This window comes from Procambarus clarkii, chromosome 34, assembly GCF_040958095.1.
Source record: "Procambarus clarkii isolate CNS0578487 chromosome 34, FALCON_Pclarkii_2.0, whole genome shotgun sequence".
Classification (NCBI taxonomy): Eukaryota; Metazoa; Arthropoda; class Malacostraca; order Decapoda; family Cambaridae; genus Procambarus; species Procambarus clarkii.
In genome coordinates, this window is record NC_091183.1 from 30,684,460 (window position 1) to 30,698,885 (window position 14,426).

Below are 14,426 nucleotides of genomic sequence, written 5' to 3' on the forward strand. Positions count from 1 at the left end.
GGATTGGTCACCGACAGCGATGTGGCACAGGGAGCCAATGAAAACCTCCCGTGGCGAATGTGACGTCACGAAGGAAGGGGGGTCCGGTCAGAGCGCCACGGCGGCGCCATCAGTCTGACATGACATGTCAAGGTGGTTGGACGTGCGAAGATTGGTCCTGTCAGTTTGACAGTTGTTTCCCGCTCCCGTGGATTTTACGCGTCACCCAAAGTCTGCAAGTACTCTGTGAGGTCTTCCTTCGTTCATGTGTTGGACCAGAGAGGGAATCGACGGGATATCGAGCAACAAGTGCTCCAGGACAGGTACTGTGCAAGAAGAAGTGAAGTCTGTGCAGTGACGTATGCGACGTCTGAGGCAGTTATCCCGTTTGTGACGGCGTAGTGGCTGGACCGAGCCACCGGGAAGCAGTGGAAGGAGAAAACTATTCGGGAATCCAAACGACTGCAGCCGAGACGTAGGCGGGCAGCCGTAGCTGGGAGGAGAACTCGACGGCCGGGAGACCGACTCCAACCCTACAAGACGTCGAGGAGGAGCACGGACCTGCAGTGAAAAGGCATGGAGACGACGCGCTTACGGTGGGGCGTTGATTGAGTTCCTGGAGGACACGACAGTGTGTGTGTGGGGGCGTTCCCTACACGAGGCAGGAGCCAGGACCAGGAGCTACAACTCAACTCTCACCGGAGGATAGGTGGAAGTAGGTGATACTAGTTTCCCTCCCAATTCCCCTTTAGTCAGCTATATTATTTAGCCTGAGTATTTTGTATGTCATGAGCAAGGCTCACCTATGTCACAGTAAGGCACCAGTGTGCAGAGTGGGACTATAAAGAGTACTCACGATATTTATGATTATTATTGGTGTATGCAAGCACCCGGAGTAATTGAGGAATTTACTGTGTTGATAATGTCTTTAATGAGACTTTAATATGATCATATAGTGAGAGAATATATATATATAAATATGCCAGTATTTGGAGTTAGGCTATGTGCCCAGTAACTATGTTATTACTATTATTGATGTCTGTGACTCATCCATATATATATATATTTCTATGCTCGTGTATTGAGTAATCATTCATGTGTGCAGTGATTAATTGTGTTATTGCCCACGGAAGGAATTACTGAGAACTCCAGTGATATATACTTGCATACGTGATCATTAAATGAAGGGCAGTGTGATATACCATGATAGTGAGGTATTGTGTCCAGTTATATAGAAATGTTTAATTGAGCTCAAGATCAGTGCAGCGAAGTATTTCCGTGCTATTGTCGCAAATATTGTGTGTTCGAACTCCTAGTGATCTTTGAGAACTTAAAGAAACAGAGCGCGTGACGCCAGGAAAACAAGCAATAAACATTCGCGCGGTGGGAGTCGCCCAGCTGATTTTGACATTGACGTGAGGGGGAGCATTGCCGACTTGGCGAGTTCATGATTATATGTATGGGAACGGGCAGAACAGCTGTTTGCTTATTGATATAATCTTGTGATGCCTTTGAATGAGTTTTAAGTAAAATACAAAGTACATTGGTGTTTATATCATCCCCTCCATATTTCTTGTGGCTATATAATACCTGACAGCAGATCGTGATAGAAGTAAATATCTGCCTGATATCAGACATATTGAGTGTGCTCTTGCCACTGTTACCACAATTCAACAAAACCACTGACGTGTTACTGGACACCGGAAACACCAGTTGGCGACCTTGTGGTTAGTAGTAGAGCCCATGACGGGGCGGGCACACAATAGTTAGGTGAACAAGTGTTCCCACTCCTTCTCGATCAGAGGCCGGTTGGGATTGACTGGGATACTCTCCTGGCGTACAGTGGCGCCACGAGGATAGAGTGAAGACCCGCTGGGCTACGGTGAGTGACCTTGAGTGTACTGTTACTCGCCCCTTTCCCCTCTCATTGGAGGTGAACCCCGACATTGGCGACCTCGCCAGGATAACGATCAAGATAAAGGTTGCAGTTGTGGTACTTTGCAGTGGTATTAGGTATCAGGTACAGGTTATTACTCATAGCACAAGATGGAGGATGATAAAGTAACAAGGTTCATTGACACTAGAGATGAGCAGGTGCTGGAGGAGTGCACCAAGGCACAGTTACAGTCAATAGCAGACCATTTTGGGATAAAGTTGAGATCTTCCAGAGTGGGAGAGAGAAGACTGGAGATCATGGCACAGCTCAGAGCACGAGACGAAGCTTTGGGGGAGGAATGACCCCAAACACCTGCCAGTATGGGAGAACACCTGAGCATTGGTGGGAGCAGCAGAGGATCCAGCGGCAGCAGGCACAGCGTTAAGCTGGAGATAATGAAGCTGCAGCTGGAAGCACAGCAGCGCAAAGAAGAGCGAGAGGCACAGCAGCGCAAAGAAGAGCAAGAAGCAGAAGCGCAGCTGAGGAGAGAAGAAGCACAGCTGAAGCGTGAGGAGTGAGAAGCACAGCTGAGCAGGGAAGAACAAGGGCGAGAAGCACAGCTGAAGCGTGAGGAGCGAGAAGCACAGCTGCGCAGGGAAGAACAAGAGTGAGAAGCACAGCTAAGACGAGAGGAGCACGAGCGAGAAGCTAGGCTGAAACAGCAGGAAATAGAAGCTAACAAGGATGTGGAGCTGAAGCGAGCTGAGCTAGGATTAGCTCCACCTGCTCCGCCACAGCAGGAAGACCGCCGAGTGAGGGAGCGAGATTTGCCGGTCTTTGTACCAAACGAAGCTGAAGGTTTCTTCGACCACTTCGAAAGGGTTGCTACTTTGAAGAGGTGGCCGAGGGCGGAGTGGGCGGAGCTGGTTCAGGGTAGGTTCACCGGTGAAGCTCGTGAAGCCTACAATATGTTCGACCTCCAAGAGTGCACCAACTACGATGCTGTAAAGAGAGCTGTGCTCCATTCTTTCAAGCTCACGCCGGAATGTTACAGGAAGAGATTCAGGGAATGTACCCGTTCGCCAGGAAAATCTTATGCGGAGACGGCGAGGGACATGGAGAGGAAATTCTTTAAGTGGCTGGAGTCTGAAGGAGCGAAGTCGGCTGAGGAGGTCAAGAGGCTTATGGTCATGGAGAAGTTTATGTCCGTGCTCTCTCCTGAGATCAGGGTGAGAGTAAAGGAGGCGGACATAAAGGACCTGAGGGCCGCAGCCGACAGAGCCGACATGCTGGAAGAAGCCTTACGCCCACGCAGAGAGGGACAGCACCGACCGCCCGTATACTCCGGAAATGGTAGAAATTATAGGAGGACGGATGGATGGAGGACAGGAGCGAGTTCTCCCAAGTCCCACCTCTCGAGTGGGGACAACAGAGGATCGAAGAGTGCTGTGGAGCCGGTAAAGAAGTACCAAGCTGAGAGCTCAGGAGCTGTTGCTGCGACAAAGGAGTCGACGGATGGTGTGAGAAAGACACACGGAGCGACGGCCTCTGGAGGCAGTGCCAAGGCGAGCGGTGGCGGATGGTCTCCGACGAGGAAGATCCGCTGTTTCAATTGCGGAATATTGGGACACGTCGCGCGGCGATGCAGCCGCCCTAAGCAGCGGGGGAACGTTGCTTTCGTGAGGGTCGAGGACCAGATGGCCGAGAGGGTGCGGGATGAACCCATACTGAGTGGGGAGAAAAGAGTTCACCCATTCGTGTGTGAGGGAACCGTAAGGATGGGGAACGCAGACCCCATCCCGGTGAAGATATTAAGAGACACTGGGGCAGATTTTACCCTGGTGAGTGAAACCCTGTTCCCCGAGGGTTGCGAGAGTACCAGTGTGGGGGTGGCAAGTGTGACCACTGTGGGAGGCCCAGTGAGGATGCCCCTACACCAGGTGACTCTGAATTCTGATTATGGCTGCCAGACCCTAGTGGTGGGGGTCTGTGCATCAATGCCCAAGATGGAGGCACAAGTCATCTTGGGAAATGATGCATGTGGAGGATATGTCCTCCCGAATCTCGTGAAGGGCGAGGAGTGCCTAGAGCACTATAAGGAGACGGGCGGAGTGTTAGACGCCTGTGGGGACGAGAAAGGAATTGCCACGGTGGCGTTCCCGGTTTGTGCTGTGATGCCGAGGCGGCGCGAAGGACACGGAGGGTGTGGATCTGATAGGGCTGGCGAAGAGACGTCCGACAGTCTGGAAATCGATCACCTCTTCATGGGACCCGGAGAACGAGTGGAGGGCGAAGGCAGCCCGAATGGTGAGTTACAGGTGACCCTCACCAGTTCTCTAGGGGTAAACAGCACTCGTCTTGGGGAGTTGCAGCAGATAGAGTTCCCCGAATTAATTCGTGAGGCCAAAGGAGGACGTGTAGGTCCTGAGAGGGCCACTCATTTTTACACACGGAACGGCATGCTGATGAGACAGTGGAGGCCAGTGAAAATGGAGGCCGGAGAAGAGTCTCTAGGTACGAGGCACCAGGTAGTATTGCCGGCCCAGTGCAGAGCGGCAGTGTTGGACCTATCGCACTCCGTGGACTCTGCAGGTCACCTGGGGGTGACCAAGACGCTGTGAAAGATCAGGGATCATTTCTACTGGCCAGGTATGGACGCCGATGTGAGGCGTTATTGTAAGACGTGCTTACCTTGCCAGAGGGCAGGGAAGAGCCAATCCGCGATACCGAAGGCCCCGTTGATCCCTGTTCCGGCGTTTGGGCCTGCATTCGAGCGTCTGTTGGTCGACGGGGTGGGTCCGTTGCCAAGGACGAAACGAGGGAATACCTACCTGATGACGATCATGTGTGCGTCCACCAGATTTCCAGAAGCCGTCCCGATGCGACGTTTGACATCGAAAGGAGTAGCCGGGCAACTACAACGATTTTTCTCTTGGGTGGGGATGCGCAGAGATATTCAGGCAGACTGTGGAAGTATATTCCAGTCTAAGTGGTTCCGACAGACGGTGACAGGTTGGGGAGTGACTCAGATTCGGTCGTCGCCCTACCGACCGCAGTCGCAAGGGGCGATCGAAAGGTTTCACTCCACCTTGAAGACCGTTCTGAGAGTGTTCTGCGCAGAACAGGGGGCTGAGTGGGATGAGGCAGTATACCCTGCGTTGTTTGCCATACGTAACGCGGTGGTAGAATCGTTAGGTTTCGTGCCCATGCTGGTGCATGGGCACGAAGTGCGAAGTCCTCTGTCCATGCTGAAGGAACAATGGACACCGGGAGTGACCGTGGGGACGGTCAATGAATATGTTCAAAAGTTCAAGGAGCGTCTCACTCTAGCAAAGGAACTAGCTGGGAAACATCTGAAGGAGGTGCAGCATAAGATGTCGGAGTGGTACGACAAGAGAGCTACGCCGAGGGAGTTCCAGGTTGGGTCCCAGGTGATGGTATTGCTGCCGGGTAAGAGTAGGGTGACCGAGTCGCGGTTTGAGGGACCATACCAGGTGCTACGGTGGTTGGGTCCTGTATCGTATGAAATCGGGAAGCCGGATAGACCCCGCAAGAAACAGATGTGTCATGTAGACCGCCTGAAGCCCTTCTTCCCTGTGGAAGGAGGAGCCGCCGTGCAGGACGGGACGGTGACCCGAGACCCCCAGCAGAAGACGATTTTGTGCATGCAGGTGGACCAGGAACTTCCAGAGGAGGAAGGAAAGTGGTCCAGGGCGGATGGCACCCGTCTCACCAACACGGAGAGTCTGGCGAAGATCGAGGACAAGCTACTACACCTGGAAGGGCCGTGGACCTGACGAACCTACTGAGGGAGAATGCCTCTCTCTTTACCGACGTGCCCCGACGACACAAGAGTGTAACGCACGAGGTGGAGGTGAGGGACGCCAGGCCCGTCAAGCAGAGCACGTATAGGGTGAGCCCGGAGAAGCGAGAGCTAATGAGGAAGGAGGTGGAGTATCTCCTTGAGAACGACCTTGCGGAGCCCAGTAAAAGTGAGTGGAGTTCCCCATGCTTGTTGGTGAAGAAAAGCGATGGTACCTTCCGCTTTTGTACAGACTACAGGAGAGTGAACTCCATCACAGTGGCAGATTCTCACCCCATGCCAAGAGTGAGCGATTGCATCGACCAGGTGGGCAGTGCTAGGTACGTATCCAAGGTCGATCTGCTCAAGGGGTACTACCAGATCTCTTTGACTCCTGAGGCCAGGAAAATATCAGCTTTCGCAACTCCTGACGGGCTGTATCAATACAAGGTGTTACCCTTTGGAATGAAAAACAGCGGTAGCTGTTTCCAGCGCATGATGAATGAGTTGTTAAGGGGTGCCGAAGGCTGCACAGTATACATCGATGACATCGTCGTGTACGCCGACGATTGGAAGACGCACCTGGAGAGACTCAAGGAATTGTTTAGAAGGCTAGAGGAGGCTAACTTGACTGTAAATTTGGCCAAGAGCGAGTTTGGGAAGGCCCACTTAGAGTACCTTGGTTTCGTCATCGGCCAAGGTGAAGTCACCCCTGTAGATCACAAAGTATCAGCCATTAAGGAATACCCCGTGCCCAGAACGCGTAAAGAGTTGCTAAGGTATCTCGGGATGATAGGGTACTATCGTGGGTTCTGCAGGAATTTTTCCATGGTAGCGCATCCCCTGACCGAGCTACTCTCCAAGAATGTGCGATGGAGATGGGGAGAGGCCTGCCAAGAGTCTTTTGAGAAGACCAAGAAACTGTTGACGGAGGCCCCGGTATTAATATCCCCAGATTTCTCAGCCGGATTCATCCTGTACGTAGACGCCAGCGACATTGGGATAGGGGCCATGTTGGCTCAAGAGAGGAGTGAGATACATAGGCCAGTGGCTTTCTACTCTAAGAAGTTTGTGAAATACCAGCGGGCCTATAGTACCGTTGAGAAAGAGGCATTGGCGCTAGTTATAGCCCTGAAGCACTTCGATGTGTACGTGGGAGGAGGGGCGAGACCTGTTCTGGTGTTCACAGATCACAACCCTCTCACCTTTTTGTACAAAATGAGGAACTCCAACCAACGTCTGACGAGGTAGGCGTTGCTACTGCAAGAGTGCCGGCTGGACAACAAGCACATCAGGGGGAAGGACAACGTGGTTGCGGATGCCCTGTCCCGTATACACTAACCAGACATGACTCTCATTTTAAGGGGAGGGGTATGTGACGGTGTTCCCCCCCCATTATATTTCTCCCACGCCTGCAGTAAGAGTCATGTCCACTTTACCCGAGCGTTCTCTACGTCGCAGGCATCAGTTTGGTTTATGTGGGGGAATGTAGTGTTCTCGGAGTGCCGAGAAATTTATCAAAGAAGAGTATTTTGGCCTGTGGTTTAGGCCCTTTAGGAAGCCAATATGGCGCTGGCTCTTCTGTTTTGCCGCCAAAACTATGTGACGTCAGTGACACCGGATTGGTCACCGACAGCGATGTGGCACAGGGAGCCAATGAAAACCTCCCGTGGCGAATGTGACGTCACGAAGGAAGGGGGGTCCGGTCAGAGCGCCACGGCGGCGCCATCAGTCTGACACGACATGTCAAGGTGGTTGGACGTGCGAAGATTGGTCCTGTCAGTTTGACAGTTGTTTCCCGCTCCCGTGGATTTTACGCGTCACCCGAAGTCTGCAAGTACTCTGTGAGGTCTTCCTTCGTTCATGTGTTGGACCAGAGAGGGAATCGACGGGATATCGAGCAACAAGTGCTCCAGGACAGGTACTGTGCAAGAAGAAGTGAAGTCTGTGCAGTGACGTATGCGACGTCTGAGGCAGTTATCCCGTTTGTGACGGCGTAGTGGCTGGACCGAGCCACCGGGAAGCAATGGAAGGAGAAAACTATTCGGGTATCCAAACGACTGCAGCCGAGACGTAGGCGGGCAGCCGTAGCTGGGAGGAGAAGTCGACGGCCGGGAGACCGACTCCAACCCCACAAGAAGTCGAGGAGGAGCACGGACCTGCAGTGAAAAGGCATGGAGACGACGCGCTTACGGTGGGGCGTTGATTGAGTTCCTGGAGGACACGACAGTGTGTGTGTGGGGGCGTTCCCTACACGAGGCAGGAGCCAGGACCAGGAGCTACAACTCAACTCTCACCGGAGGATAGGTGGAAGTAGGTGATACTAGTTTCCCTCCCAATTCCCCTTTAGTCAGCTATATTATTTAGCCTGAGTATTTTGTATGTCATGAGCAAGGCTCACCTATGTCACAGTAAGGCACCAGTGTGCAGAGTGGGACTATAAAAAGTACTCACGATATTTATGATTATTATTGGTGTATGTAAGCACCCGGAGTAATTGAGGAATTTACTGTGTTGATAATGTCTTTAATGAGACTTTAATATGATCATATAGTGAGAGAATATATATATATAAATATGCCAGTATTTGGAGTTAGGCTATGTGCCCAGTAACTATGTTATTACTATTATTGATGTCTGTGACTCATCCATATATATATATATTTCTATGCTCGTGTATTGAGTAATCATTCATGTGTGCAGTGATTAATTGTGTTATTGCCCACGGAAGGAATTACTGAGAACTCCAGTGATATATACTTGCATACGTGATCATTAAATGAAGGGCAGTGTGATATACCATGATAGTGAGGTATTGTGTCCAGTTATATAGAAATGTTTAATTGAGCTCAAGATCAGTGCAGCGAAGTATTTCCGTGCTATTGTCGCAAATATTGTGTGTTCGAACTCCTAGTGATCTTTGAGAACTTAAAGAAACAGAGCGCGTGACGCCAGGAAAACAAGCAATAAACATTCGCGCGGTGGGAGTCGCCCAGCTGATTTTGACATTGACGTGAGGGGGAGCATTGCCGACTTGGCGAGTTCATGATTATATGTATGGGAACGGGCAGAACAGCTGTTTGCTTATTGATATAATCTTGTGATGCCTTTGAATGAGTTTTAAGTAAAATACAAAGTACATTGGTGTTTATATCATCCCCTCCATATTTCTTGTGGCTATATAATACCTGACAGCAGATCGTGATAGAAGTAAATATCTGCCTGATATCAGACATATTGAGTGTGCTCTTGCCACTGTTACCACAATTCAACAAAACCACTGACGTGTTACTGGACACCGGAAACACCAGTTGGCGACCTTGTGGTTAGTAGTAGAGCCCATGACGGGGCGGGCACACAATAGTTAGGTGAACAAGTGTTCCCACTCCTTCTCGATCAGAGGCCGGTTGGGATTGACTGGGATACTCTCCTGGCGTACAGTGGCGCCACGAGGATAGAGTGAAGACCCGCTGGGCTACGGTGAGTGACCTTGAGTGTGCTGTTACTCGCCCCTTTTCCCTCTCATTGGAGGTGGACCCCGACATTGGCGACCTTGCCAGGATTAAGTACTTATACTGTTGCTCACCGATAAACCCCGACATTGTCGGGGTTTATCGGGGTTTAATATTATTTATTATCAACACAGTAAATTCCTCAATTACTCCGGGTGCTTGCATACACCAATAATAATCATAAATATCGTGAGTACTCTTTATAGTCCCACTCTGCACACTGGTGCCTTACTGTGACATAGGTGAGCCTTGCTCACGACATACAAAATACTCAGGCTAAATAATATAGCTGACTAAAGGGGAATTGGGAGGGAAACTAGTATCACCTACTTCCACCTATACTCTGGTGAGAGTTGAGTTGTAGCTCCTGGTCCTGGCTCCTGCCTCGTGTAGGGAACGCCCCCACACACACACTGTCGTGTCCTCCAGGAACTCAATCAACGCCCCACCATAAGCGCGTCGTCTCCGTGCCTTTTCACTGCAGGTCCGTGCTCCTCCTCGACTTCTTGTGGGGTTGGAGTCGGTCTCCCGGCCGTCGACTTCTCCTCCCAGCTACGACTGCCCGCCTATGTCTCGGCTGCAGTCGTTCGGATTCCCGAATAGTTTTCTCCTTCCACTGCTTCCCGGTGGCTCGGTCCAGCCACTACGCCGTCACAAACGGGTGAACTGCCTCAGACGTCGCATACGTCACTGCACAGACTCCACTTCTTCTTGCACAGTACCTGTCCTGGAGCACTTGTTGTTCGATATCCCATCGATTCCCTCTCTGGTCCAACACATGAACGAAGGAAGACCTCACAGAGTACTTGCAGACTTCGAGTGACGCGTAAAATCCACGGGAGCGGGAAACCACTGTCAAACTGACAGGACCAATCTTCGCACGTCCAACCACCTTAACGTGTCGTGTCAGACTTATGGCGCCGCCGTGGCGCTCTGACCGGACCCCCCTTCCTTCGTGACGTCACATTCGCCACGGGAGGTTTTCATTGGCTCCCTGTGCCACATCGCTGTCGGTGACCAATCCGGTGTCACTGACGTCACATAGTTTTGGCGGCAAAACAGAAGAGCCAGCGCCATATTGGCTTCTTAAAGGGCCTAAACCACAGGCCAAAATACTCTTCTTTGATAAATTTCTCGGCACTCCGAGAACACTACATTCCCCCACATATACCAAACTGATGCCTGCGACTAGAGAACGCTCAGGTAAAGTGGACATGACTCTTACTGCAGGCGTGGGAGAAATATAAGGGGGGGGGGGGAAACACCGACACAATATATATATATATATATATATATATATATACATATATATATATATATATATATATATATATATATATATATATATATATATATATATATATATATGACACATCTGACACATCTATATATATATAAATATATATATATATATATATATATATATATATATATATGACACATCTGACACATCTATATATATATATATATATATATATATATATATATATATATATAAATATATATATATATAAATATATATATATATATATATATATATATATATATATATATATATATATATGTCCTGTTTGCAAACTTCTACATGGGTACCATCGAGCAAAAAGTCTTAGTCGACATGAACTTGACACCGGCCATATACTGCAGGTATGTTGACGACATTTTTACACATGTACCTGATGTCAGACATCTGCAGGAGCTGAAGGAGGCATTTGAGCAGAGTTCCGTGCTGCGTTTCACTTACGAGATGGAAAAGGATGGGAAGCTGCCCTTTCTAGATGTAACAGTCATGGAAAAGAGCGGAGGTTTCCACACTGCAGTCTACACTTAGGAAACGAACATAGGAATGTGCCTAAATGCCAACAGTGACTGCCCAGACAGGTACAAGAGGAGTGTTGTTAACGCATATGTCGACCGTGCTCTCAGCCACAGCTCAGAATGGAAGCAAGTCGACGAAGAACTCTGTAGGGTAAGGCAGGTCCTAGTCAACAACGGCTTCTCCAATGGTTTCGTCGAAGACATCATAAGAAGGAAAGTGAAACGCCATGCAACCTCTGAAGAGACAACCAACACAACACCTATACCCCCTATTAGACTATTTTACAGGAACTTCTTTTCCACAGCTCATAAAACGGAGGAAAGGGTCCTGAAAGATATTGTTAATAGAAACGTTATCCCTACAGACAAAAATCAGAGGATACAACTGACGATTTACTATAAAACCAGAAAAACGGCCAGCCTACTCATGAGAAACTCTCCAGACACAAAGCAGAACGCTTTAAAAGAGACCAAGGTCGTCCCCGCCAAACACACACCGAAACTACGACGTTGGTGCAACGTTCGAACAAGTTTTAACACCTCCTAACCAGTTATAACAACCAATATATCAAGTTGTAACAACGTTCTAATACGTCATAAACACGTTAAGCCAAGATGTAACAACTTTATTACAAGTTGTAACAAGCGGAAAATAGAGACAGTTTCGGTTTGTGTTTCCAGGGTCTATGCCTTCAAATGCCCACTTGCGGACTGTAAGCTCCAAAAAAACCAGTATATAGGCAAGACAACAACATCTCTTTCTAGGCGTTTAACGATGCATAAGCAACAGGGCTCCATTAAGGAACATATAATCTCTTCCCACAACGAAACCATCGCCAGAGAAATCCTAGTAAACAACACAGAAATCATCGATAGATACAGCGATAGCAGACGGCTTGATGTTTGCGAGGCCCTGCACATTAAGAAGTCAACACCAGCAATCAACAGCCAATTAATGCACAACTATATTCTACCCACCTCAAGACTCCGCTCCAATATAGAAGCATCAAGAAATATGGACCAATAGGCTTTCTACAATCACTTCCATTTCAATACCCATTGTTTCGTGTTCTGTCTTGTGTTGATGAAATTAATACCCTATTAAATACTACCTCACCCCATCCACCTCACTCAAAAGTACATATAAACAAATCAGAGATATGTAAGTTCTATTCAGTTGTGTATGTGTAAAGTCTTTGAAAATGTAATAAGTTTTACGAAACGCGCTCAAGTGTCGCGTCAGACTAGAAATAAAAATGAATTTTGGAGAATTGATTTTTCAGTTACCTCCAACAGTGAAAAGAAATGTACGAAAGATTGAGAAAATTATTTTAGAATTATTAATCTTACTTTTTCGGTCATATTTAATAATATATGTCTACAGGAAAGACTGCTACCAAAATATACTAATATATATATATATATATATATATATATATATATATATATATATATATATATATATATATATATATATATATATATATATATATATATATATATATAATCACTAGAGTAATTACTATATAATTATACAGACCTAAGGGTGTCCTCTGACAACCCAACTACACTGGCCTGCCTTCCTCTGCCATGACATAATTAACATACGGCATTAATCTTGACTCTCAATGATATATATTGAATTGACAGATCAACAATCACTTATATGGGAGAAATATCTACACTGACCGGTTTACGCACTCGAGTCAGTCAACACACAAAATATATCCATATACATCTGCTTGTGTGGTTCTGTGTATAACATACACCCTCACGTCACATCACAGACAGTCACCTTGACATCAGTACAGACAGCTGCTTCCCTCGCCTAGCAGGCACTATGGGACAACACAGCTCGTACCAGAATTAACATCAGTCCTGAGACACTATACATTACATAATAATGAGTACTCACGTTACCACTCTCTTTTACGTTTATTCCCCCCGTTAACATCCTCACTTGCTGAAGCACTGAAGCTGGAGAACCCCTAGCTCGCTCCCTTGTGCATCGACTAGGTGTGGCCCTAGGGAGTGGGGCCAAGGCATGTGGCCACCACGTGGCCCGAAGGGGTGGCCACGGAGTAGCACGAGATGGTCGCAGCGCCCGACCCAGGATAAGGTGGCGCGCAGGGTGGCTGGTGTAGCCCACAGGTGGGTGGCCATCGCTTGGCCCAAGGATCGCTGGCCACGGAACGGTGTGGCACGGGGTAGCTGAGACCTCATGCTGGAGCCTCAGGCGTACACAACGTGTGTGGAAGATTCACTCACATGCCCACACACACCACGAGCGGGCTTGCTCATACACCGGGTATGATAATGGCTGGTGATACAACATGGAGGACATTGCAAGGAGGAATTACAAAGTCCAACAGAGTCTGTAATTTCCCAAATATTACGCTCCCGTGAACGCTAGGTAGCCCTGCCCAATTCCACCACTTGCCAGTTATCATAGACGAAGATAACTCATCAAATATGAGCAATAACAACTGATGCACCACGAGGCTTGCCTGGGGCCTCATGGGTGAACAATGTCCTCTAGTCTTACACAGTTCCTTCTTTACTCCTTGGCACAAGATCACGCAAATTGGATCCAGACACGATCCATGATGGCAGGATTACCGTGTGTGATGAGTAATAGGGATAACACAACGATTAACGGATGATGAGGTGGCAGACATGCAGCCCCACCTAGAGACTCCTTATCCACACGATCGCCAGTTCTAGACTGAAGATTTGGCGGGCCAGGGAAACTCAAAAGATGGCCGTCTCCCTCCACCTTGTCTTGACCAATCAGAGCAAAGCCGGCACAGCCTATCGTGCCGCTACAAATCATAGCCTTTCGCCCCTAAACATCACCTCGAGGCTGAGATGCCTAGACGAATCACAGGCGAGACGCCTTGAGGCGTCCCGTGACGTCACTAGGTGGGGGAGGCGACGTTCACCCCTCTGTGCCCCCACCTCTAAAACCGTTGGCTAGTGAAGTACCTACCTGCACCTCACGCTCTCAAGTACCATTTCCAAGAAAACAGGATTAATTCTGTAACTCTCTCTACAGAGCAGTCACAGACTCATGGCTAGTCTTAAAAGACAGACCTAAGTATAAGCTTTCAACCAACATCGCACAAGTGCATGTAGTTTGAAAACTTCTTGTCTAGAGCGACTCTAGCCTAATCTAGAAACTAGAAAACTAACTGAGGGAATTTTCCTCACACTGTCATCCCTAACGGTTTCAATGTAGACAAACAACAACATTTTTTTCAATGCGCCTGACAGTGCACAAACAACAAGGCTCCATCAAAGCTCACATCATATCAACACACAACCACACCATCACTATATATTTTCTGACCAACATCACCAAAATAATTAACAAAATGATAATAGCAGATTAGATATAGCCAAAACATTATATATCAATTACTCTCATTAAAGTATCAAC